At 41.4% G+C, this 23,807-nt stretch overlaps 1 protein-coding gene across 4 annotated transcripts in view; it reads right to left on the bottom strand.

Annotated features, from left to right (window-relative positions):
• lrrc4ba (leucine rich repeat containing 4Ba) overlaps window positions 1-22,847 on the bottom strand; it is a 35,167-nt gene extending 12,320 nt beyond the window's left edge. The window contains exons 1-2 of one of the 4 annotated variants that reach the window (XM_034893415.1): window positions 17,259-17,359; window positions 16,656-16,776 (exon numbers count right to left, since the gene is read on the bottom strand). The gene's annotated coding sequence lies outside the window, so the exon portion shown is untranslated. Of the gene's footprint in view, window positions 1-16,655; window positions 16,777-17,258; window positions 17,360-20,586; window positions 21,533-22,615 lie in introns of those variants that run through there. The other 3 variants (XM_034893414.1, XM_034893417.1, XM_034893416.1) reach the window with 3 other exon arrangements.
• Window positions 22,848-23,807: the final 960 nt, after the last annotated feature.

The following is a 23,807-nucleotide window of genomic DNA, read 5'->3' as shown; positions in this document are numbered from 1 at the left end:
CCCCCCCCCCCCCATTCTCTTTCCGTTGCACACAAACACACTGCAGCTTCCTTTCCTCCTTTTGCGCTCTCACTCTCTCTCTCTCTCTCTCTCTCTCTCTGCATTCAAATCTTAGCCAATAGAGTTACCATGGTTACCTATTCACCACAGTCTCCCACTTTGTCCAGCTGTATCCCACCAATTCCACATTCACCCCCTCTCCCCTGCCTCCTCCTCTCTCATTAGCACCCTATACACACTCATACACAAAATGGCACGGACCAGACACTAGTGTGAATGACATCAACAGTCCAAAAACCATGAGGCCGCATCGCTGTTTTTTAGCGCTGACAATAATGATGATGATGAAGATAACGACGACGCAGATGAAGTTGTGGTCCGATGTGATCTACAGCCAAGGTGATTACACTTTAATTTGTCCTGTGTGTCGCTACAAGTGACAAGCAACCACAAATCACCAGTGCAAAGGTCAGGGTCATCTGTGTAATAACAAATAAAAGGTAGGTCAACTGATATTTTAGGAAGGAAAAAATAAATTTAATTAATATACGTGTTTATGAAATTGAAGGATGCCATGTTTATATACAGTAGCTTTTAACGTTTTAACAGTTGGCACAATTGCTCTGTGTCAAATCCCTGTTTAGTCAAATCCCTGTTGAGTCAAGTCCCTGTTGAACAATAAATCAGTTTTATGATGTGACAATGCAATGGTTAAGGGTCGGTTAGGTTTAGGTGGAAGAATTACTTGGTTAGGTATTAGGAATGATCATCGGGACTCAGCCCTGGCACAGAGGCGTCAGGGGACGCCTAACTTAGCACAGCATCAACAATGCATATGTTACACTTTTGTCAGTAATTCAAGAAATGACTAAAACATCTTTTTTTTTGGAGCTGTACAGAACATAGTGCTAAATGAAGTGATGCAAGTACTTAGGAAAATCTGAACTTTTACAGGTTTCCTTTTTTCTCTCAAAGGGTTTCCTTAAAAGCAACATAGCACATCAGCGACCTCAGTATACTGTAGGTGGCGGTAATACATCAAAGGTGCCCTGCCACACGGATTTCATTACTTTGTGGTGATGTCAGAAGTTCTACCATGGACTCTGTAACATGTTTTTGTAGAAAAAATGCCTTGTTTAACTTGTTTCAATCTATTCTAGTGTGCTGTAGAAAGCCTGCAGGAAGACTTGATTTGTGTCAGTTCTCATTAATATCCAATGAGCTAAGCTTCTTGACTCTGACTGGCTAACAGCTAGCCAATGAGAGCCTGGCTATTAGCATCCTTTACCCAGCCCAACCAGGCGAGCTCATGAATAGTAATGAGCTCAGACAACATGACGTCAGACTGACCAGCTGTTACAATCGGCCTGATTTCTTCTCCTATTTCTTTTCAGTGGCTAGAGCTGACAGAGGAGGTAGCAGTTCATTTTCACATTCACAGCATAACACAAACACATATGGACCTGACATATGTCAAAAAATACAAGTAAAAATGGTTTTGTGTGGCAGAGCACCTTTAAGTTGGTTGCCACTTGCCATAAAAAAAGAATTTAAAAAACCTGATATATCAGTGCACTTGTCAGTCAGAATGACTTGGACTAGTGATTCAGTGTTTAGCGTGTTATTGCAGAGCAGAGCGTCACACCTTGTTGTATTTTATTTAAAGTTTGTGAAATGGTATTAATCAAATTTTTAGTCTATGCACACACGCACACCCCTGGCAGCCCTGAAACCACAGAGCCCCTCCACATAACAAATCCAAACTTAACCCCTGATCAATGTTAGTAAAAATGACTACTTTAGCAACACTGGGATATTTATAGCTTCACAGTGCAGAATGATGTGTGTGCAGAGTTTGACACTAGAAACCTGGTTTCACATTCGTTTTCTAAATGAAGAAAGTTTATTTGTGTTTACCTAGTCTGGCTACCCATCATGGTCCAACATTTTCCACTTAAAATAAGTACTGTAATTTTAACAGTATCTTTATTCAGTTCTGTATGTTTTAATAAATATCTGAATGGGGGATTGGTGCTAATTTTGTCACAAATATTGAATGTTATATAAAGATTTAGAACCTCTTTTTTAGGGACTTTAGTTAAATCATGTACAGTATACGTAATATTTTTGATAACTATTTTAGAAAGCCATTATATACCCATTTATTTTCATTAGTCTCTGTTTGGTTTGAAAATCATTTATCATATGAAAAAGTTGTGTATTCCATCACAGAGAACTATTCATCAAAATTTTTATTCCGATTTCGCCTCCTAATGATCCCAAAAATAAAAGAATCAAGAAAAAAGACTATTTTGTAAATTACTTCTTGTTGGTCAACTCTTATTTGGTCTGTGTTCTAAATTAAAAAATTAAAAAAACATTTCAAATGATTTTAGGTTTAGGGGAAATATCACAGTTATGGTTTTCACTGTTGATATGTTTAATTGTTTTATTGCTTTTAAAGTTCAATAAATGCAACAACTTTCCAAAAGTCTATGAGTACTTACGTTACATAATCCTGATATCAATACTGACCAAAACAATCGTGATTATAATTTTGTTTCCAAAATCCAGCAGCCCTATACTGATGTGTAAAGTCCAGTGTGCATCCAGACATGCAGGTAGGGCGGTTGCACTGAGGCCCATGGGGTGGGGGGGGACCGGTGGAGAGAGCGGGGCCCTCCAACAGTCTGTTGGGCGGAGAACAGGCTACCTACTCGTTTAATTAAAAACAGCGCTTTTGGTTTCATTTAACTCCCATTTCTTGCCTTTAAATCAAATAGAAATGCACTTGTGAGGTTATTGCACCAAAAATGCCTTATGTTAAAGTTGGAGGTCATTTCAGCGCTGAAGGGAACTAGACCGCTGCTCTGCTCCCAGGCGCTGATGCTTGTGTTCACGTTCCAGCACCGTGACCATCAGAGTGCTATCCGGGGTTCGGATATCTTCCTCTTTGACCTCTCTTCTTTCCCAATACAATAGCCTAAGTCAGTCTTTACAAGAGTAGGAGTTTTGGATCCAAAATGGGTTGCAGGCTTTTTTTTTTGGGTTGCCAATCGGTAGAGTAAAATCTCTAACAATGCTGTGATATATGTATCAAAATAGAGCAGCAAGAGAAGCAGTGGGCAGCTGTTCCCCCCCCCCCCCCCAAGCTGAAAAGCCCCTAGGAACTTATTTGACTGTAAAATCCAACATGCTTACAAAATGGATAGTTGGGATGTAAAGTATAAAACGTTGTTAGTGGATGGGTTAAAAACATGCAAAACTAGTATTTTGTTGTAATGATATAAAAATGTAATTCATGCATCCCCACTCCCCTCCCTTAATGGAACGCTCCCAGTTTTCCTGTTAAATTTTCCCTTGAGCTTCTAAGACTTGCTTCAAAGTTGAATAAAACATTTTTCCCACACTGTTGGACAGCATTATATATACAGTATATTCTCTGTTCTTTAAAACATAAAAATTCTAAACCGTTTTTGGAAGCTGCATGATTCCATCAAATGAACATTTCTAGATGCCCCGTGCATCATTTTACACACACACACACACACACACACACACACACACACACATTACTTCACTGTAATTTAGTCTGACATATTTGATATCTTTGGGATCTTGACTGGAATTTAAAATCAGGTTTTGTGAATTTGTGCTCGGTTGGCCAGTATGCTTGACACGCCAAAGGCTCTGTAAAAGGTTAAAAGACTCCTATCTTCATGTTTTTGATCCGAACTGCAATAGCCTATCCTGTGGATTTTATTTCATAAAGATTTATGTCAGCCTCTAAAGGTTGGCTAAATGATTTTGCATAATTTTCCCCTTCACTACATCTCTACCTGTGACCACAGATCCATAATGTAAGAGTGGAGGGTTGGGAAAAGAAACAGAGTAAGGAGTGTATGGATTTTGCTTCTTTCCAAAAGAAACAAGTGATCATCAGTGGGGCTGAACGATGTAGGAAAATAATCTAATTGAGATTTTCTATGGACCAATATTGCTATTGGATTTCAGTATGCCATATATTTAAGTTCCTTATCTTCTGTATTATTTGATATACACAAGCAATAAATCATGCTATAGCACGACCAACACAACACTGGATGCAGTCAACATATGAACTGCTCTTTCAAATTAGGTTAGGCCTATGTGCTGAAATGAAATGAGAGGAATGGCTGCATGAATGGATATGAATAACGTATCGGTATTTAGCTACTGATTTGTAAAAAACGTTCATTCACAGTAAATACTAGATTGTGTAACGTCAGGCCTTGTAACTGAACGTAGCTTTTTGAATAATGTTAGTAGGTTGGCGAACATCTTAAATCCTGTGTTTGAATCATTGCTCTGATCCTGTCTCTCTCCCATCGTTCTCAACGGTCTGTAGCAGAACCGTAGGCTGATTGTTATTGCGTCCATAATGTTGCTCAGATGCATGATTGAAGAAACATGTCTTTGACGTCTTGCACGGCCAAGTAACGTTAGCGCATCCAAGTAATGTTAGAGCGACGGGCAACGACATTGGCTAAATTATGTCTGATTTTTTTGAAAGAAGAAGAGCAGACGGCTCCTCTCTTGAGCATACGCTGGTCTGGTGTACCTCCGGGCTTTCTTCATCCTCTATCTGTCTTCTCTGTTCTTGAATGGGCAGAAGCGACCGGAGCCAGAGATTTAGCCCACCCATGAGAGAGAGACATCATGGCTTTCAGACAAGCAAAGTAGCAGTTGGTCAAGGCAACATCACCAGACTCCACCTCCCCCCCCCCTTCCTCTTCAAAAGCTACAGACTCATAAGTGGCACATCTAATGAAAGCTTATTGTGGGACTGGCTGTAGTGGCTGTAAGTCTGCACCAAGGCTGAATTTTGGGAAAGAGACTTCAGATATGGTATTAGGGGACCAGTAAGGTCTATGTAAAAGCATCCAAAGAGCACCACGTCATGGGACCTTTAACAGACTTTTATGCTACCTGGCTAGCTAGCAGCTATCTTGTTACCCAACATGCCGTCCGGCGCTGTAGATTTGTAAATGTAAAATTCTTAGTGTTAGAAATTGTTGTGTGCTATGGTGTTTTATCCTGTTAAAGAGAGTTAGCTGTAGGTTATTAATTGTTGTTCACTGTTATGCATTGGTAGTACGGTATATTATAAATTCATATCATACAGGAAATTCTTACCAGTTATTGTATAAACTGGTAAACCCCAGCACTATTTACTCTAGTATCTTTGTAGGCCCTCCTCACATGCCTTAAATACCCAGCAGTCGACCCCCCCCCCAGGTCTGACTCCTCTGCTTAAAGCTTCCGCTGGCCTTTTACAAGTTGTTTTCTCAATCTACTCGCATTTGCTTATGTCACATAGAGCGTAGGGCAGCGCGTGTGCACGTGAAGCCCTTAGGGCAAAGTGTTTCCGACCCTCTGGTTGGTTTTATGTAATATATATATACATATAATATATACAGTACATATATATTTCCCTAATCATCAATGGAGTATACTGACCATGGACTGTGCAGCACATGGTTAGCTGGAAACCTATCTATCAGACCTACCGAGGGAGAGAAAGGCGGTGAGATGAACGTGAAAGATGTGCTGACGGTTGATCAAGAGGCGAGTCGGTACAAACAGGAGTGTCCTCCTTCTCTCCAGTGTCCTGTCTGCACATCAGCATGGAGGCACATCAATAATGACTCGGCACACACCAAGATGGCAGCTCACGCAGCCAACGAGAAAAAAAAAAGAAGAAGAGAAAAGCTCATCATGTCGGTTGTGTGCGGTGGGAATGGAGCCATGACCTTTCCTGATCGCAGTGACATCTCGGCAATCAGGGTGTGTGCCTGTGAGGCTTTAAGACAGTGGAAAATCTGCTCTCACACACCCCCAATTTCTGAGACAAGGAAGTGATTTAAAATAATAACCAAAGACAGATTTGAACTGCAGAGACGTTTATCAGCTGTACCAATGCTGCTGATACTCAGGGATGTTTATGTTTCAATGCAGCTGCTGTTTAAGTCAATTGACTCAATCAATTTAATCAATTTACTTTTTATTAAAAACCAGCTAGCAGTAATCCATGTCTGATATGATGGACAATATCATAATTGATCAACCCCACCATCTAAAGCTCTTAGTCCAGGCTGAATTCAATGATCAGAGTCCACAGAAAACTGTTCGATTTTAGTTATTATCTTGTGTTTCGTCGCAGACTTTTAGTGCCCCATGTTCTACTGTAACTGCCGTTTCAGAGACTTTACCACCTGGAGAAAAATAAAATGCTGGGGGAAATTGGTTCCTTTAATCCAAACAGCATCAATATCGGCCTTAACAGCCCACATAACAGACACCAATAAAAAACAATTCAGAAACAATCTTGCCGAATTTGCAGCACACAAGATGTCTGTGAATAGGAAGGAAACGCTTGTGGTCTAATTGCTTATGACTGGCTGTGAGTTAGTGTAGCGGGGGTGATTAAGAGGGCAAGAGTAAGAACCCAGATCCCCCTCCCGCCATGTTCGCGCCAACCCTTCTGTTTACCACTTCAGTGTAAATGCCAACAGCGAAGAGTGGATGTCTCCTCACAAGCTGACACAGTCTTGGCACCTTGAGGCATCGCTGGGGGATGAAGTCTCGGGGGAAAAGTAAATTCCTTGTGTTGAAAAGAGGAACATCCCCTCTCTCCCATCTTTGCGGAGATTCTTTTAAACTCCATTTTTAGGACTACAACACATGTTGGGGTGTTTATAACAATAGTCAACTCACTGTGCCAAAACTGTTTTAAAAGGGGAGTATGTTTAAAAAACAAAAATCTGGAAATAGGGATCATTTTAAAATGAATTTAGCAATTATTTCAGTATGGATTTGCACTGAAAATGCAGAAAGCCTGGAAAATACTGGCAGTCTTTTTCTTTGCGTTATGCTGAAAGCTTACTTTGTCTCAACATACAGTGGCCCATGAATATTTAAACTCACCATATACTGACTTTTTGCCACTCTGGGGCGGTGTAAACAAGCTATAAAACATAACTAACTTATCACTTTTAGTTTTGCTTAACAGTGGCCTTTGGGGCTACAAATGACCACTCGCAAACATCCACCAAGACCATGTCCTTTTTTGCAATGTTAACAAAAAAAGAAAAATTATTGAAGTATCTGCACCAATTTGAATCTGTAATACGTACAGTATTACATACTTACAGTAATACGTTTAACCTATGTTTTGCATTTTTTTGTGTCAATGTTTCTTGACCCGGGACAAGAGCCTTTTTTTCTGCCTATGTGCAGTTTTGAGCGTCAGTTCAGAACTATGTCCAGGACCAGGAGTCACTCCAGCAACTACTTAGATAAATGACTGGAAGAGCCTGAGGAGTTTGAATGACCTTTTATAGGGAGTTTGGTTGCTGGGATGTCTAATAAGAAGCACATGTCTGTTTGCACTGCCAATGTGTATATAAGAAACAAAGGCTGAAGGAAGGACAGTCATTTTTCTGCAGAAAAATTGCTCAGGGTTTTTGGATTGAATAAAGATCTTATTATTGCACCATCCGGTCTCCCTTTGAGAGGGAGACGCTAAAGACGCTAAAGGAGATGATCATTGTGTCGTGTGTTATATGACGCATCACTAACAACGACAAAGTCACCTATGTGGAGGGCCTACTCTGCCTAACCCCCCCCCAAGACCTCAGTGCAGCTCCTCTGTCTGGACTGTCTATATTTACGCCACTATACTAGACCAGTAAGCCTGTAGCAGTAAAACTGTACTGAATTGAGCAACGTTGCGTGTCATCGGTATTACTTTTCAATTCATGTTTTATATCTTCTGCCAAAAATTGCATATTGTCACTTTAAAGCTCTGTAGAACTGAGGAGAACATCAAAGTCGGTTGAGGATTCTTAATGGGTACGTCATTACGAGTGATGTGATCCATTGATAATGCAACATTTTGATTATTTACGCTTACAGTTTGAACATTTGTGAATTAGCACTAAAAGTACACTAAGCTCAGTCTTAACATTTCCTAGTTCTAAAAGCTTAATTTCTCTCAAACTACAGTAGTGAATGCTAAAGAGTTAGCATGCGACATCATAACAGTTTACCATGGAGACATGATCCTCTCTCCATGTTTCCAGATTTCTCATCATTTAAAGGTCATTTGACCAGCAGACAAACGTTAAATTCCACATCAGCTCAATCATAATTTCTTAAAGGGATTTTGATTTCCAAAGAGGCTGGCCCCTCCAGTGAACTGCATTTGAACACAAAGTGCCAAACCAAATCAGTCTCATCTCACTGCTTCTTATTAGAAGAGACTATGATGGACCACAACACAATCAAGTAAGAAACCTGCAGTGAGGTCTTTCCCTTTCCCAGACGTTCATTTCTTCTCCATGCTGCACAGCATATAAGAAGCAGACAAATTTAGGATGTGATAAATCAGTGCTAATATGATACCCTCAGCGTCTGCTAGTTAACATAAAACAACTACTACATTTTCATTTGCTCGGCGCTCCTCGCTCAGCTTGCAATATCTGGTTCGTCTCAACAAGGGGGGAAAAAAAACAGCTCATGCAGAATAACGTACAGTACACAGAGGCTAAGTTAAATATAACCTGTGCCACCTAAGCTGAATCAAATATTAAATCAGTTAAATAATACAATGAAAAACATTTTATTTGTTTCAGCATCCTAGTCATGTCAGATTGTAATTCTGCCATATGCAGTTTCATCATAATTGGTACATTATAATCCCATCCAGACAGTCCACAGTCTGCCCCCTGCCAGCATGAATTTTTTGCCCAGTCTGCTCATCCAGCCCGTTTTTTTCTTTCAGACTCAGCCCTATCCTGGTCTCAGGGTAGTCTATCACACTTACAGCTTACACTCTTCACAGGCACTTATAAACATTAAAAGCCTTTGACTAACTGCCAGGCAAAATTGACTTTGGGATGAAAGACCAGGGGGCTTTTAAAAAATGAAAAGGGAAATTCTGCATCAGGAAACAGAAGCCCTGATTTAATGGAAAACACACACAAAAAAAAGCAGTTTTATTGTGCATAAGTAGCCGAGTCACGCAGAGGGTTTTTCTCTTTTTAATGATCGCGGAGGGGGAATGGGGGTGGGAATCCAGGGCGATGACAGAAGGTGCTTGTTAATAGTTTTTAGATGGGGGTGCTGTGGGGGTGGGGGGAGTGCAAGGGGGACACACCGCTGTGTCATATTGTGCTGGAACGGAGAGAGAGGAAGTCCCGCACCCCCCCACTTCCTTCCCTCTGAGTCCTCTGCTGGCCTACCCCATGGCACTGAAAGAAAGCTGGACGAGCAAGCTGGCCTAGCTGTTGAATGAAGCCCTGACGTCACTTACCCACAAACACAAACACAGACACACACACACACACACACACACACACACACACACACACACACACACACACACACACACACACACACACACTGTAAGCAGTGTGACTAATAGCGTCCTAACTTCCTTTGTGTTGCCTCAGTAATACATCATTCAAGTCTGGCCCCCAGGGAAAGGGGCCCCCCAGGTTATTGAAATATTCAGACGTTAGATGTTAGAACAGGTGAATCAATGATGCCAGTCAATAACTCCCCCTCCTCAACAGGGATTTAAGGACAGGGGTGTGTAGTGCCAGCATGCTGCCAGATTAAGGTGAAAACACCACTATTGTACTTGATATTGATTTGCTTTTTCTCCATTTGCACGCAGTGATTTCCCCACAAGTACAGGTTTAGGTAGAAAACATTTGAGTCTGCCTGCCTATATACTTTGTGTTTGATAACCGATATCATTAAGTGGCTGGTACGTCAAAATGGGACAAACTGGGGAATGGGATTGGGGACGGGTTTTAGGTTATTACTGATGGAACAAGCCCACAGTATAACAAGCTGAAGCATGTTGAAGAGAAATATGTATCTACAAGGATGTAATGTAACACTGAAAAATAGGACACTGTGTTTATCTGCATCCTGAGATATGTTTAACTGTAAGGCACATATAGTCCTGTGCACAGATATGAAATCTTGTGAATCCTTCAAAGTAGACTGAACACTTTAAAGTCACAAATAAATCATTTTTCACCTTGCTGGATAACTATACTGTATTCCACTTTAACCCCCGAACAAGCTGCAGGCGATAAACAGTCGGTAGCGTTATTTAGGCCACATTGTCTGAAAGCACAGTTCCTAACCCTTGTCTTCCTCCTGGGACTGTCTTTTAGTTTACAATAACACCACCTTACTACTACTAGTTTTACAGTTGTTTTTGGAATTGATGGTCAATAACCCTCATTTATGTAAAATTATACCCTATTCTGAGTTAAAAAAGCAGAAATTGTGAATTATTTTGACTAACAGTTAAGATCAAGGCAACATACAGATGAGTTTGAAATGAAAGTGATCAATTGTATTTGCAAAGAGTGTTGTAAGGAATCCAATCCATTTGAGGTAATTTGGTTAAAAAGAAACCCTTATTTCAGATATAGACATTTTTTAAAGGCGTCACATTTGACCCAAGGACAACAGGGGGATTAATTGCATACAACACAAACCAGTAAAATAATATAGTTTAAAACACACACACAGACAAAAAGCTGAGAAAAAACATTTTGCCATTTACTTTCTGTAAATTTGGTTCAGTATCACTGAGATAACTTTTTAGTGTGTTAGTGTTAGTTTACTGTTTTAGAACAAACCAGGATCAGGACTGTAATCCAAATAGTTCAAGAGCAGAAGCCATTCTCTTTTGGGTATGCCATTTTTCTGGCTGTGGACAAGACAGGGTTGATAGGTTACAATAGGAACTGAAGATTTTTCCCTCCATACTTTTTTGTTAGTTAAGATTTGGTTGGAAGAAACAAACGATTGGGTTTTAATGCAGATCCAGAAATTCTTTAACTTTTTACAACTGCATTTGTGAACATTTCAGTTTATTCCTCAAAAATACATGGGCTTATTTTAATGGGGGAAAAAACACACAATTGCTTATCACTGTGCATTTTAATTCATTTGTGGATCTCCATGCAGATTAAACACTTCTCCAAGTGTACTAATTGACAGATTGTGCAGCCTTGGCAAAGCTGTGCACTCTCTGCATAGGGGCTTGTTGATGGCACTGAAGGATTTCCTACCAATACCCGCATCTTCTTCATCAGCTGCTTCTAATCACATAGTTAGAACCACCAACCTGTCATTCAAAAAACAACACTGTTGCTTTTACTTCCACAAACAGAAATAAAAATATTAACAGACAAGAAAACAGACAACAACAATAAAAATACTATATATACATATATATATACATATACATATGTATACATATAAATATACAAGAAACAAACTGGACCGAAAAGGTGTCGGCTGAAGTCTGAGCTTATTACACCTAACCTTTTTACATGAAATCATATTCTTTCATAAAATGAAAGATTAGATTAGATTAGACAATACTTTATTTATACCACATTGGGGAAATTCCCTTATTACAGCAGCAGCAGTTTTCTACAGTAAAAGCAACAACAAAAAAACAGTCAAACACACAAACAAACAGGCAAACAGCAGACAATAAGCAGAAGGTATGGAATGAATGTAAAGTGGCGTCAGATAAAAGGTATTGTAAAGTGCGGTTGCCATAGTACCAAAGTACAGAAAGTATAGAAGTATTCACTATATAACCCAGTACAACACAAGAACTTGAATACAATGTGTGTACCTTCTGGTATTCACCCTTCTGTTTTATATTTACCATATGTTTAAATCCTTTTTTTATTTGTTGATTGTGTTACACTTTTTCACGTCAATTTCTAATTCATTCCACAGTTTAACTTCTTTGTTTTACATTTGTTCTGTTATTTGGTTTGATGAAAACACAGCGTCCCCTCAGTTCATATTGACATTCTCTCATTGGAAACAGTCTGGCAACATGCTATTATATATTTTGTACATTAGAGATGCTACTTTAAGGTCTATAAGTTCACTAAATTGAAGTACCTTTAAGTTTATAAATAAATAATTTGTTGATTCATGATAATTTGCATTTATCCATTTATGATTCTGAGTGCTATCTTTTGAAGTAAGAAATTTGGATTTGTGATTGATTTATGTTCAAAGTTCCACACCATAAGTTACATATGGAAGTAAAGGAGATTGATATAATAAATGTGAAGAATATATATTACATATATCTTTTGTTTTGATCAGAATTTTCTATGGACTTTGATATTTTAGTTTTATATACTTTATATATGTTTTATTTACATTCAGTTTAGGATGGAAATATGTCAAATTATTGAAAACAGATGCTTTACAAAAATTGAAAATAAAGTAACTGCATTAAATTGCATTATGATAAACAATAGTAAACTCTTTAATATTTCCTTTCAACAAAATCATCATCCCAAACTTTAGAAGATTACACTGACGTCCCGGAGGATTCCACATGGAACACAACAAGTTACATTTCTTCACATCGGAGTATTTATATCATGTTCCTGTTGTAGTAAATATAACATATCCATAATGTAGTAGTTGTAATGTGCTTCTGATGCCTTATAATGCCTCTTTACCAGTTGAGCTCATCTCTCATTTTGTACTCCTCAACTGAATGTACAGAAGGTCAAGTGAGCTTATGATTGTGCGATACACTATTAATTAGAGAGAAACTCCTCCTCATATTCTCCCTGTTTACTTATTAAGCTTCTTAATGTCATCTTCTGACAGGGCATGCAGACAGAGATGCTGTTACTCTCTACATATTTCTGGTGGGTTTTTTTGCCAGAAGAAGGTATTCACTTTGGTTATTGGAGCAATATTAGAATGAGTGCTTATTTTTAGAAAACAGCACAACAGCCTGATGAGGTTTCTTAAACCGGAGCATTCAGTGTTCCACATTTTAATCACCACTCATCCTTGTCAAATAGGATATACTGCAGCCCCCTCTGCACTGTATCTCTCTCCCACCTCGTCCTCCCACTCAACATGTCCAAAGACGCGCCGTTGCTCTCATTAGGATGCAGGACGCAGAGAAAAGCCCTGATCTATTCAGAATATTGCTCCTACAGGAGCGAGGACATCCTCCCCTTCAGAGGGGGCCAAGAGCTGCAGATTAAAAGTCCGCGTGTTCATCACCCTGCTAAAGCACTCCCATTAACAGACATTACATCACATGTTCAAATCCCCAACTGTGGGCTTCATACCACTTCTCATGACATGCTGGGATGAAAGTATTTTTTATGTTGACATCCTCACATTCACTACGCCAGAGCTCTAAGCTTCAAATAAAATCCAGTTATTACTGTCCGATCTGTGGCGCTGCCTGGTTGGGACGCCGATTTCGTGAACAATGAATCCGTATTTAAGGTTGTTAAGTGTGTTGATACACTCAATTCCTGCGCGCTGAGGGGTGAGCTAAAGCCAGCAGTTAATCAAAATGTCTCTCAGCCATTTACAGTGCAATGTAAACTGCGCAATTTTTTGGTTGCTCTAAAACCTTCCCCCAGTGTTTCTGAGCCGAGCAGTTGTTGCTCCCAGCTGTTTTAGAGACGAGGACTTGGTTCAGCATTTCTATTTTTCATGCTACCCCTGCTTTCCTTTTTTCTTGCTCTGGAGAAAGTGTTTGTGTGCGTGTGTGTGATTTATTTTGAGAGGTCAAACTGTGGTGTGTCAACTGTGTACTTGGTGACATTTCAGTGATGGGGTCGGTCTATGCTGCGTTCAGTGTGTATCTCATGACAAAAAAAGTTCCATGTCTGAGAGTTCAGGCCGCAGGGCTGTGAGTTAAAGTCCACGGCTATGAGAACAGTTTGGTAAGTTGCATTAAAAATGTTTTCCTTACAACCAGTGGCATAACACCGGATAATTGCAACTATCACATCTCAGAATACAGTAATGTTCAAAGAGAAAGGTAAGCAAAACAATTACATCAGGTTTGATTACCAACACAAATCTGTCATCAATTAAATGAACTTTTCTCATTTTGATTTTCTGAATAATCCCTTTTTTTTTTTTTCCAGGTATCCTTTTCTGGTAACACACTATGATGCATGTATGAATAGCTCTTTACTCCTTGTGGGGCTGCAACGTTCTCCATGCATTAGATTGCATTGATTTCAGTATGATGTTAAAAGATTTCCCTGATGCACAGAAAGTAATCCATCAAAGTCGATTTATATCATGTTCATGTTTACGAAGACCACCTTATTGTTTTATGGTAATTCAGTTTTAGGTATAGACTCCTTTGCAACATACTGTATATCACTGAATTGATGATGCTTTCACGTGCGGTTGCTCTGAAATCAAGAGATTCACCAGCTGCCAAGCAGCGCATAGGCAACTGTATTTTGAAAATCCAACCCAAAAGAAGCACAAATATAATTAAACACAGAATGTTAACTTAACAGCCAACTATTGTTATGCTGCTTATATACCTCAGCATTATCATCAAAGTCAATGTTCTACAATCACTTTAATGCATCAATAATCCAAAGAGTGGCAGTAAAAAAATTTAAATTTACCAAAATGGAATTAGTTTTTTTGGTGTTTCATTACAGCAATTACAAATACCCCTACACAAACCTTGAAAATACAAATATTTCATTAAACACATTGCTTGTGTTATGCCAAATATAATATCCAGCACCATTTTGGAGTACAGTCACATTTTTGAGAGCCTCTGGAGGAGCATTCACAGATTTTGATTCTGCCCGTCTGCATTTATGGTAATTTATCTTTGTGTAATCCACTGCTAACGAGATTTATAGTTTGTACTATTTTGAAAAGAATAGAAAAGAATAGAATAGACTTCATTGTCCCAGAAGGAAAAATGTATGTGGGTATAGTGCTACAATCTCTTGCTTCACAATACAAACAAAAAACCAACATGAAATCAGCAGAAGATCAACATAAGACATCTTAGGACATGAAGGAAGGACACATGACAGTTCAGACAGTCCTACCTCTTAAAAAGTGACTAAGAATTAAAATGCTATCTGCAAAAATAGCTGGTGTATTTATTGCTCTTTGCTCTGTTGTGCTAAGATTTACATTTAGGTGGTGCAGAGCCCCGCAGTGAGCACTCTTATTATAAAGTAGAAATCCACATACCAGGACACAGCTCGCTGATTCTCTAATTGGAGCGGGGAACTTGCTTAGTTTCAACAACTCTGCAGTGCAACAGCAACGCGTTGGAGTTAACAGGTGCAGTTTTTAGAGTGAACACTAAGTCAGGTCTCTCTCCCTTCCTTCATGAACACACACTCTAACTGCTCTGCATGAGAACAGTGCAGACCTACTTGTTTGGGATCAGAATAAGGAATGTCATTAAGAATTAGTTTACTACTCAAGGCCAAGGGCATGGATATAGGGTTGCAGCTGTGGCTTTCTCTCATGCTGTTTGAGTGTAACACGCTGCACATCTGTTTATCTGTAGTGTAAAACCCAAAGGAAGTGCAAAGACCACAGTATGATAGTGTTAATGTTGCTGTACATTGTGGCATAATGCCAGTGTTGGGGAGTAACTACATTTAAAGGCATTAGGCAATTTAATTACAAAATACTGGAGGGGGGAAAAGTGTAGTTAAATAACAGTTCCCTCTGAAAATGTTCATGATTACATTGGGGGTTACATCTGAATATTCTCTGCAAAACGCTAGGCTGTATCTTAAATAATATTAATTTTTTTTGCTTTGCATGTTTTTCAAATGAAGATTGTCTTCTTTTGCCATTTCTAGCCGCAGTTTGATGCTATTCGAATGCTTCCATTTGGTTCTCCTGTTTGCCCGTCTGACAGTTAAATTGCCTCTCAAGCTGTCTGAGAGATGCCACTACAGCTACCGATGAAAGTGCTGGAAATACTAAAAAAAAACATTTCAACAAAAACCTGAGAAGGGTTCAAACATAACCGTACAATGTAAAGAATCAGAATGCTATCGAGGTCAAAAATATGTCAATGTCCAACATCAGGAAACATCTGCAGGTATGTCAATTAGGTTAGCTTACAGTAGCAGCTGCTAGCAGTCATATTAAATAAAGTAGGGAAGACATGCCTACCTACAATGTGACACACCGGGCTTTGTATGTGTATTGAGATATTTTGTTACCATATTTTGCTTGGTGCATTTCCATTAGTTTATATTTTATCGCCATACATAAGAAGTTGGAAAAGTAACTAAATATAATCAATTACATTAGTGTGATGAATTAACTGAAATAGTTACGCTTACATTTTAAATAGGGTCACTTGTAATCGTTATCCTGTTACATTTCCAAAGTAACCTTCACAACAGAATGGACAAGATAACAATAAAGGTAAGCAGAAGCTTAAAGCATAAAGCATCAGATCTCACACTGTAACAAGGCTGAGTGTTTAATTAGGATTTCCGAGGTGAAAAAAGGAGAATACCATTCAGACAACGAGGTGCAACTTGTGGAGCAGAGGTGTATACGCTTTAATTATGTGTCCATCTGTCTGTGCATCACCAGCTCCAATGACTGTACCCACCACCATACAGCTTTATGTATAAATAAACAAACAAGTAGCATGGGCGTGTGTGCGTGTTAAGCTACGCTCTTGGCCCTCATCCATTCAGGCCTCGCCCCAGCCTTCTCCATGAATGACACGCTGACTAATACACAGACAGATAAACACTCACACTGACAAACACGATAAGGCTTTGCCCACGAAACACTGACACGGACTGACTGATGGACGTCTCCATGGAGACCAGTCACCAAGACTGACACAATGTCTCTCGCAGCCGAGCACCGTGCCAACTAAATCAGAGAGGTGAGGGAGGGAAAAGAAAAGAACGGGAGAGAAAAGGAGAGATAAACAGTGCAGCACCAGAACAGCAGCACTGAAATATTCCAACGTCTGGATGCAGTGCAGGTCTGGTCTAACAAGGCACGGGATCATCTTCTCTGCCCTTCGATCTGCTCCTCTCACATCTCAGTCTCATCCCATCACTCACACCGCTCCATCACTTTTTCTCCTTTACACTCCTCTCCTCTTAAAACCCCTCGTTGCCGCCTTTCTCCTCCTTGTCTGCTCCTCTCTTCGCCCGCTTTCCTTTCCTACACCTAAGGCTTGTTTATTTCCACACCTCACCTCCTCTGCTGATTTCTCCACCCTTCTCCTCTCTGCAGGTTCTTCTCTCCACCTCTCTCTCTCTCTCTCTCTCTCCCACGCTGTGTGAAATGGAAGCTCTTACAGAGACCTGAGGTTGCCATAGTAACCTGCCATAGTAACCACTCACCATCTTGCGTGTCCCCGTCACGTCGGCGGGGGCTCGGGGCGTCCGCGGCCCTGCTCTGCAGCTGCCTAAGCAGGGCGCCACTTCAGTAAACGCTGAAAGTTCCTGGACTGAATCTACTTTTGCATCAATAAAACTTCCAAGTGATATTTGTGAGGGAAGCCATGACTGACAAAAAAGTTTTTTTATCTGGAGCTCAGTTTGATGTATTATTAGACAGATGTCACCACAGGTACATAAACTGAGAGGATTATTGGCTCGGAATGCTCCAAATAAGCGTTTATGGTTTCCAACTTTCTCTGTGTCGATTGAAACATTGAATTAGGACTCACGTGGGCTTTATATGGCAAGTAGTACACCACACTATACCAATCAACAGCCATTGTTTCAATAGTCCCACACAGGGACATTTGAGCCTAAACGCCTCACCGCTGCACCACACAGTCCAAAGCTACCATCAGAGAAAAGTGCAAGAGAGGCAAAATATATAAATAAAGTAGTACAACTGAGTCAACACTCTACATATGCTGTGGAGAGTCCAGGGAATGGGAAAACAAACAGGAAAGGCGTGTGAGGTTCACGTGATGGCCCTGAGAGCACCACAGGGCCGAACCTGTGATTTATCACGGCGATGGCGCCCAGCTTTACTAACTACCGGCCTCCAGGGACCACTGCTGGCATGTCTCAACGGCCTCTTCAGGAGCCACCATCTCACCCCCCCCCCCATCATCGCAGCCCCTAAAAATACAACAAGCTCCAACCAGATCCCAAAAAGGACGTTTGACTATGTGTCATCTTGTGCGACAGTGCGCCCACGCTACTCTCCAGGCATCTCATTGCGATCTCTCAGAGCGCAGTAGCAACCAGACCTGTCTGTGTCATGCTTGAATCACAAGGAGTGAAAAAAACAACAACAAGGAGAAAAAAAAAAAAACTGTGAAGCATCACAGTTTGGTCACCAGGGTTATAATTTCATGTTTACCGCTTATCTGTTACTTGCCATCTACATCATCAATATTTATACTGTCATCATCATGAGCATCAGTATGCCACTACCGTTGTGCCTCCAGCCAGCGCAGCCAGTCAGCGAGGCAGACAGAGAAAAGGCCCCAGCCTGACTCTGCAATGCTGTATTGAGCTCTTATGCCATCACTGACCCGAAACAAACTCCCTCAAGACTCAGGCCAAGCCGGCAGTGGCTGCAAAGCATGGTGGTCACTGAGGCTTGACCGCCTTCATTACCCAATCCCATTTACTAAATACTTAATCTAACCAGGAGACGATATTATCTCTTTTCTTTGCCAAACTCAATATCAGACACGCAGGGCTGATCGCTTTCTCTGGCCAGCTTATTTCAAACAGAATAAAGCGTCCCGGCTGTTTCAGTCTCTCTCGAGTTAATGCGATGACTCGCGAGCGAGCAGCTACTTTTGACCATCTTCACAAACGCATGGTCGGATGTTTTTTGCTCTCCCGTGGCGCATTCACGGACTCATGAGAGGATTGAGGGGAAAGGAATTGCCTCAGTTCATTATTTTTAAGGCATCCCTTTCCACTTTAGGTCATGATGAGAATGTATACCTCAGGGGAAATCTCAAGATTTCTAATTATGTCAATTCAATGGATTATAGCATTCATTTTGTATCATTAACCATTGCCATTCTTCCAGCTATTATTCAATAATTAATGCCTGGACAGTCATCATGATCCCCTAAGGGCCAACACCCATGCCTGGACGGGAGACTCAATCAAACCAATCATGGTTCATTATATCCACCCCGCCATCGTAGGCAGCTTAGCATTTCTGCTGTGCATGGGTCAGTGCTCATGCACTCCCAGCCCCCTGGTTACTGAGACTGAAATGTTGCCATATCATGCACAAAAACAGAAACTCAGATCTCTATCCCCACGTTCAGGCATGGCATGGGCGCGTGGCGACCGGCAGGGAAATGTCTGACATGATCCCAGCATCTTAGATGGGGGCTCGTCTATTTTTAGCCTCTCGTGGCTGATCTCCACGACTCACCCTTCACCCTTCACCCTGTGTACATCAGCAAGTCATGCTTCCATCAATCAATGACACCCTAGCCCCATGAAGAGATCAGCAACCAGCTTGCCCTGATCAGAGCAGTTTTAGTGTCATCTATAATCTCCGTATCTCTCTCTCTCTCTCTCTCTCTCTCTTGCTCTCCCATACACAGAAATGAGTGTCTGTGCATAAACATAACCATGCACAATTGCACACTCACACAGACACCAAATTTAGGGCAACGGTTACACTCTTTGAATTCTAATGCAGCAGCAGAGACGTCCCTCAGAATTAATGCAGTCCTTTGTCCTTACAGTAAGGGGACGAGGAAAGGCAAACTACTTTTACCAGATTGAAAGCATCCTGGCTTCATTTGATGCACAAATCGTTGACATTGGGCAATATTTTAGTGGGTAATGGTTTATACGCTGGACTCCTCTCGTGCCCTTTCCTACCTTGTGTAACTTGTTTGGGGAGGATTTGCTGGGACTTTTCCCACATCTCCTTTGGAAATAATCCGCAATGGCTCCATAGTTTCTACAGTGCTGGAGAGTTGGGAGGCTGGGTATTATCTCAAAGTCACACCTTCCCTCTAGGCCAGGTGTGCAGGTGTAATTTACCATGTCCCTGTTAACCTGCTTGCTTGTTTTCATCAAGCTCATCGGCCGTGCATAAGTGGTGTGCCTCAGAAATTAAAGAGCAGCCTGGTCTAATTCCTCAAATGACTAGAATCACTCAGCCGGTGCGTTATTTGCAACACAGGAAGGAGTCAGTGCTCGGTTTGGTGGGACACGTGGGCCTATGTGTTCAAATTAGAGGTTGACAGTTAAAATTAATAAGACAGTTGCATGCTTTCTGTGTTCCTTTTTTTTTTACGGTGTTAGATTGGTGAAAAAGTTTAGGATATTGTGTTTCTTCTTCTACAGTAGCTCAGCTGCTGAGGAATAAAAGGTGGATCTGCTGTGTAAATTGAAAAAAAAATAAAAAAATATAAAAGGAGACTGGATAATTTCAGCTTTTTAGAAAGCTTTAGAAAAAAAATTGGCCAAACTGTCTTTCCATTGGCTGACCACATCAAAGGGCTTAAAGCCACTAGTGGAACAGTCTGGAAGTGGAGCCTGTTACAGGTGCAGAATCCTTAAAGGGGGAATAAACTGAATAAAACATTCCAGCAGCAGCCCATTAACTAATCTGTGTTAACCTTTCCTTGTGAATCACGACATTGTTCAATTTTATTAACATGCACAACAGGTCAACAGGTGTCATGACTTTGATCCTTCAAAACTTAAAAGGAGATTTGACCTAACTTGTGCGATATTTCCCCTCTACTTCCAGACCTTTACTAATTCAGTACAGCTTGTCCCTGAATTTCTCCAACCCCAGACTTCCTTGTATGAGGCTTTAAGGAATTCAAATGCCTCCATCCATAAAAAAAACAAAAAAACATCACAAACGCTGAATAGACAATTTTCTTGTTTTCCTTTGAGTGGCCGCCTTCTCATAAATGTCAGCCTTTTAGTAACCTGGCCCACTTTAAATTCATTTCGGCTTAGGTAACGCTTGGGTTGGGGAGTGGGAGCACGCCAGCGACAAAGTTCAAGACAAACAAATTCCACTGACATTTTGGCCTAGCTTGTGCAGCAGTGAGACAACTTGATATTTTCAAGCGCTGCCCTGAGCTGGAGGACCTCGCCTTTAAATGTGATATCAAGTGACAAGCCTCTCATGAAGCCGCGGCCTTGCAGTGACTGGTGCTGTTGCATACAGTCCATGATCAGCTGAGGGAGAAAAGCCTCACTTTCTCACCATTGAGCATAATGCCCATAATATAAAATACATATCTTTAGAGGCCACATAAAAACTTACCATCCTCTTAAAGTTTTACTTCTGCAGGCCTATTCTGGAATGAATATGCTATGAAGCGAGGGCTCATAAATGGTACGTGTCATGGTCATTGAGCTACGCTGGTGTACAAGTTTACAAGTACTGTAAAGAGTATTAAATGCAATACGGGTACATGAATAGAAATCACAGGACATAAAATGCAGGCAGCAAAACAGCTAGTGATTAATCGGCCTGTGGCGATAACAGAATATTTAAAATGGCAGCACCCATCTGACAGTGACATGTGAAACTAAAATGTCTAATAGCAGTCTACAATTTCCTTTATGTTCTCCTTCAGCTAATTTCTTTCTCACGTGCAAATCTGCAACAACAAAAAACTTGCTATGTTGGAGGGGTCTCTCAATGCATTACCCCCCACTCACTCCGTGTTGAACCCATCCACACACACACCTCAACATTACCCCCCCCCCTTGTCTAATCCTGCCCCAGTGCCCCACTTCACCTTCCAACACCCCATTAATAACTTATTCTTCCTATCATAAAAACTCAGGAGATTATCCAGCTGGACCACAGCGCGCGCACGTGCGCACACACACGCACAAACACACTAACGCACACAAACACACACACACACACTGCCAGCAATCTTCTCCCGCCAGTCCCAGCCCGTTCGGATTTCTCTCAAACACTGCACATTAGCATTCAAATCCGCTCATAACCGTATCATTGTGTTGCAGATAGAGAGGCAGCAGATCTTCATTCATCAGTCCTAATCTATCTGCTCCTTGTTCTCAGCCGGAGGGGCCCCGGGCTCTGACTCAGATCTTAACCCACCGCGCATAAGCCGCAAGGTGTCTGCGCATTTTCCTCCGAATCTGGGGTCATCATCGGGGGCCGGCGCGGGTACCTGGGCCCCAACGCAACAAATTAGCACCGCAGACGGGTCCGATTAGGGCGATTTAATTGAGTATATTTGAGTGGAAGCTGCGCGTTAACCGGATCAAATATTAAACCCTGTCAACAGCGGATGCTACTCTCCTCGCCAAGGTTAGATTAACTTGTACGGATGACAAATGATGCAATAAACAAACAGAATAAGCAAAAAGCTGAGCATGTAAGAAAAGTTTGAATTGTGCATGTGTGGACACATTTTAAATCACGCTAATCAATTGATGTCCCCTACATGTTTTCTCAAACACGACTCTCTGTCTCGTCATGTATGTAGCCTAATTCCTGGAGATCAGCCACGCAGTGAGTGGGGAGGCCTGTACCCGGAATACACACACGAGGACACTTCACGCACCATATCAGGTCATGGATGCTGATTTCCATTCCAACTGCATTAGTAGTTTGCTGCGCGTGGAGCAAAATGCACAAACTGTCCGGACCCACACGCCACAGGCAAGAGAATCGGAGCGCGTGAAGCTGCGTCTCGACTGTCTGTGTGGATGTCATCGATCGAAACAGTGAGTGATGGGAGACTTACCTTTATTTTAGGATGCTGCGATCAAGTCCTGAAACACGCGCTCAAAACACTTCCCTCAAAAAACGGCGTATTCCACTGCAGAGCCGCCGCCGACGCTGGCTGCTTCTCTCCTCTCTCTCTCTCTCCTCTCTCCCTCTCTCTCTCCCTCTCTCTCTCTCTCTCTCTCCTCTCTCTCTCAGATTGATTCACCCTTTCCAAGTGCTGCGCTGCCACCCCTGGTAATGAGAATTGTCTCAGAAATCTTCAGGTGGATGAAACCACTGGCCGACGACGAGGGGACGTTACACTGCTGCTGCTGATGCCGGGGCATTACATTTGAAACTTTATTTATTTTCCTCAATATTTATTTTTCTTATTTTTGCATGCAAAAATATTACAATGACTACTGTTGCAATCTGCAGCCATATCACCATGCACGTTGCACATACACAAGACCCAGACAGTCCATGGCAAAGGCTTGAATATGAACCTCACCTAAAATAAGATGACATAATAAACAACAGCTTTCATCAGTATATTAATCTTCCCAATTGTGATTAACCCACACTTCTCCTTGACAGTGCACAGGGTTGCAATCCAGGACTAAACTGGACATTTTGTCTTCTTTTCTTTCCATCTCCAGTTTTTTCCCCTGTATTCCATCCCCGAGACACTCACACACGTGTGTCCATATGGTCGTATAATCTCTATAATATGATGATGGTGGTGTTTACAGCTTGTTACGGGAAACATTTGCTGCTTGGCCGGTTCCCTTGGCAACGCTCAAGCACACACAGTGCTGAGCCCCACCTGTACAGCACTGCCTCATTGGACGTGAGTTCTGCCTGCCATTGCAGCTCCGATCACAGACACGGCCGGCCTGTGTCTGCAGTAAACAGGTGTAGTGATGGACACGCTGAGATGGAGGGGGAAAAGAAGGAGAGAGTGTGCGTTTATTTTACAGAAACCAAAATCTTATCATTTTAATTATGTGATTGATGTCAAGTGAGAACCTCAACGGGATAAGAGGAGGGGAGGGGAGGAGTACACAATTAAAGCGGGGACAGAGGTGAGGTGTAAGGTCAGGTTAAGGTGTCATCAGAGTGGAGCTGTCAATCACCTCAGCAGGATGTTAACATGAGGACGTATGTGAGAGAGTGGGTGGGTGGGTGTCCATCAGATAACAGAGGGAAAGAGGGAGGGAGGGAGGGAG

The sequence above is a fragment of the Etheostoma cragini genome, chromosome 15 (assembly GCF_013103735.1).
Source record: "Etheostoma cragini isolate CJK2018 chromosome 15, CSU_Ecrag_1.0, whole genome shotgun sequence".
NCBI classification, from domain to species: Eukaryota; Metazoa; Chordata; class Actinopteri; order Perciformes; family Percidae; genus Etheostoma; species Etheostoma cragini.
Note: the sequence above shows the minus strand (reverse complement) of the source record. Positions and strands in the feature narration are given on the sequence as shown.